Source organism: Mirounga angustirostris, unplaced genomic scaffold (genome assembly GCF_029215605.1).
Source record: "Mirounga angustirostris isolate CCGP_5_RB_7025 unplaced genomic scaffold, mMirAng1.0.hap1 SCAF_6, whole genome shotgun sequence".
Lineage (NCBI taxonomy): Eukaryota > Metazoa > Chordata > Mammalia > Carnivora > Phocidae > Mirounga > Mirounga angustirostris.
In genome coordinates, this window is record NW_026991714.1 from 24,610,644 (window position 1) to 24,615,174 (window position 4,531).

The window sequence follows — 4,531 nt, forward strand, 5'->3', positions numbered from 1 at the left end:
CTGAACACTAGTGGAGAGAAAGTGGCAAGTTTAAAACTCGACAGAGTTCATCTGGTTTCCCTTGAGCTCATGCCTTCAAAGGGGGCTCTTCGAAGAGCAAAAGCAAGACAGGGGTGCACTGATTAAAGTAAACCCCAAATGTGATCCCATTCCAGTTGGAGAATATTTCAAATTATTCAGCTACATTTTAGCTAACTGGGTCATGGGAAGGTCAATTCTAAGCTACAAATGAATTAATAATGTTTTATCTGAAGAAATATATTCATGATACTGTTTTTTTGACAGTTTCTTAATAAAAGCAAATTACAGGGCGCCTGGGTGGCTCAGTTGGTTAAGCAACTGCCTTCGGCTCAGGTCATGATCCTGGAGTCCCGGGATCGAGTCCCGCATCGGGCTCCCTGCTCGGCAAGGAGTCTGCTTCTCCCTCTGACCCTCCCCCTCTCATGCTCTCTCTCATTCTCTCTCTCAAATAAATAAATAAAATCTTTAAAAAAAAAAAAAAAAAGCAAATTACATGCACTCTGATAAGACCAAAAGCAGAATCATGTACGTAGAGTTAGCACATACTTCCTAGTCCCAGCATAATTCGTAGACCTAGAAAATCCCTTTATGCTTTGGCCCTCTTCTAATATTTAATTCAATTCAACAAATCTGTCTTATGCTTGTATGGTGTGCCAAGAATTGAACAATGACGGGCTCACACTTGCCTTCATGGAGAACGCAGTGAGTTGGGGAGAGGATAAACCTGATGAATCTACCTAATGCATCGGGATAAGTGATTTAACAAATACACGCTCAGAGTTCAATGACACCACAGCTGAAAGAACAATCATTCTGAGTAGTAGGAGAGAGTGGGAGTTGAGAAAGCTACAGACAAGAAATGATGCTTTCACCAGGATTTGAAGTACAGTTAGGGGTTTGCCAGCTGGGATGAGAGTCCTGGACAGAGAGAATAGTATAAACAAATGCACTGGAGCTTAAAAGTATCTGGCTTTATTTGGCAAATTATAAGTAGTCCCCTATACCTTCCAAGATATGTGATAAGAATTAATTAGGGGGTGCCTGGGTGGCTCAGTCTTGATCTCAGCTCAGGTCTTGATCTCAGGGTAGTGAGTTCAATCCCCATGTTGGGCTTCACGCCGGGTGTGGAGCCTACTTGAAGAAGAAGAAGAAGGAGGAGGAGGAGGAGAAGTAATTGGTAGGTGAAGCTATCAAGGAAGGTTGAGATGATGTCATGAAGAATAGTCTATGCCATTGTTCGGTTTAGACTTACTCCAATAGCAGTGTATAGTGATTAAGGTTTTGAAGCAGGAGAATAAAATGATCAGATTTAGGATGATAGTTGTGAGGGTGAAATGCAATCAAGCTTAGTTCTCTTGGTGTCCTTTCTTGGATGCAATTAACAACTAAACCATGGAAATTATATTTATTGCTTTACCCTAAGAACATACACAGATCATTAAGTTTCCTGAAGTTCTTGACTTTCACAGAACATCTGGTCTACAGTGGGACACTGCCTCTTTTCCCTCTTCATCCTGTCATTCCTGAAGTTCAAGGAAGGGACAGTGAGTCATCAGCTGACCCACTACAGCTTTTTTTTGCTCCTTTATCTTTTTCCTCATGTCAGTTTCTCAACCTCAAACTCAGGCTCTGTTGAGACATCTTGGGTGGGGCCTAATCTTAAAGCCATAATAGTTTAAATAATCCCTGGCTCTGAAAAACAGGTCTTTAAATATTACTAATCTAGGGAGAGTACCCTACAAAAAATTGCTCTTTTGACCTCTGAATCACACATGGCTTATAAAGAATAATCTATATTGTTTTTCTTTTGTGAGGAGGAAGTGACCATAATCTATAAATCATGATGTATGAAAGAACTAATTAGAACATAAGTGGGGAGAGTGGGGAGTGGGGAAAGTGGGAGAGAATATGGCTCAAATATTCCTGCTTCAGTGGTAAATTATTCGATGAAGGCTTTCCCTATTTTAACATTCATGCTTATAAAAGGAAATAGTTTCCTTTTCTGCTTTTTTTTTTTTTTTTTTTTTTTTACTTTCAAAGCAGCCTAAACCATAGTTTCTTTCTTGCCTGGTATTGAGCGTATGCCAAATCTACCCTAAACTGCACAGATGGAAAAAATTAGTCTATGTCTGTGGTACCTCTGGGGTTGAATATTTTTAGTACTTACATCTTAGCTAAAGATTCTTTCTTCCAAGACTCTCATAGAATCATTTTATTGTCATCCAATGGGTAAACTCACTTAGATAAAAATTAATAATATCATGTGTTTGTATATCCCTTTATAATTTATTGTAGCTTTCACATACACCTTAATGTAATCCTCAGAATAATTTTGGGAATTATTCCCATTTTACAAATTAGGAAAGAAAATCTTAGTCTCAACACTCAGAGAGCTAAAAGAATTTAAACCTGAGGGGCACCTGGGTGGCTCAGCCGGTTAAGCCTCTGCCTTTTAGATCAGGTCATGATCCCAGGGTCCTGGGATCAAGCCCAACATGGAGCTCCCTGCTCAGTGTGGAGTCTGCTTCTCCCTCTCCTTCTGTCCCTCCCCCCTACTTGTGCCCTCCCCACCTCAAATAAATAAAAAATCTTTTTAAAAAATTTAAATAAAAATAAAATTTAAAAAACTTAAACTCGAATGTGGGTCTTTTAATCTTAGTTTAGGGTTCTTCCCTCCTTCCCTAGCTTATTCTAAACCCAACGTCCGTTTTTCCCCTCACTAGCTATAAAACTTAAGACAAATTCTTTTTGATTTTCAGCCTCAAAGTCTAGCTATTGTCATTAATTAATCCATCCACCTAATATTTATTGAGTGCCTACTGTGGGAAAAACAGAAGCTGAGGACACAGAACTAAGTAAGACAAAGCTTCTGCTCTCCTGCGATGATAACGTTCCTTTGAGGAGGACGAAGATAGTGAGGCAACATTTATTGAGGGTTTACTACATGCCAGGAACTGTTCTAAGGGCTTGACATGTAACAACCCTAAGAAGTATAACCTATTACTCTACTCATCACATGGTTCAGGAAACTGAGGTACAGAGAGGCTAAGGAACTGGCCCAATGTCACACAGATAGTTACGGACACCACTCTAAGACTTGAAGAGCCAAGAATTAATGAGCTTAATGTTTCCTTTCTGGTCTTCAGGGTAGTTGTCTTCCATCCAAAAAAGTCAAGTTTTCCATTAGCAAGCTTCCTGTATACATCTTTCCCTATTAGACCTTAGTTGGTTCTTTTTTCTTTTAATTAAGATGGTAGCAACTGCATCTCCCTGCTCAGTAAGGGAGACTTGGTGTGCCTGTACATGATAAGAATGCCAGTCTTATACACTCTGGAGAAAGAAAAAAAAAAAACTTAGGCAAAACTCAATTTCCAGCTTTGCTGCCCTTCTATCTGGAAATGAAGTCTTTTTCACTAATTCAGATTTTTATCTTAGAAGCAACAAATGTTCACTAAAGAGTATATACCTGTTCTTTAAACTTTTTGTATGTCTCAAATATTTCATAATAAAAAAGTGAATTAAAGGACCACCCTTTGCAAATGGCTCCAGTTTTAGCCTTCCTTATAAGCTTGTATTTAAAATCTATTTATATGGAATTTCAGAAGCAGCCTCGCCTCTGATGAGCACTACTGAATCTCTTGATTTTGAGGACAGCAAAAACAGGTATTAAATCCATATTCGAGTATTGCCTTAACTTGTATAAGAGTGGGATGACAAATATCAAAAGATTAATTGGATCTGCCAAATATGAGCACCATAGAAGTTTGCCCACCACAATCCACCTCTACACCTCTATTCACACAACCCACTTCCTCTGGAAAAGGGCCCATGGTAAAAGAAGGCATATGGGAATGATTCACTTGGGGAAAGCTGTACCCAGAATATCAAAACAGTTTGCTTTCTGTCTCTGCATCTTTGCCATAATTTTTCTACCCAAAGGAACCACCTGCTATTATGGCTATGACACCTGAAAGCTTTGCTGTATATTGCAGGAGATTGCTCATGCGTGGGTGGATTTTCAGGCTGCTCAGTGGTATTTTAAAAAAATGGTTTTTCGGAAGAAATATCTCAGAGACTGGAACACTGCCTTGTCTTATCGAAATCGCTCTGTAGCCTTGTTCACAAATACCTTAAAACATTGAGCTACAGATGGAATTCAGTAGAAGACACACTGAGCTAATTTCCTTTGCATGATGTTACCCAGAGAAATCAAGCTGTCAGTATCCTGAAGAACAGCCCTCAAAGAGAGATGGCCAAAGCCATGGGAAGCAGGAAAGATGGAAGAGCTTGCCCTTCAAGAACTTCCCATCCTTCCAAATTCATCTTTTTTAATGAAAATGTATTACAAAAGAAAGGGGGGCCTCAGTGTGTCTGATTCAAGATGGTTCTACAGAAACGGTAAAGTGGGCAAGTATTAGACTGAAAAACATCTTGAATTCTATTTTTATTTTATCTTTATTTTCATTTATTTATTTTAGAGAGAGAGACAGAGCATGCGTGCGCATGTGCA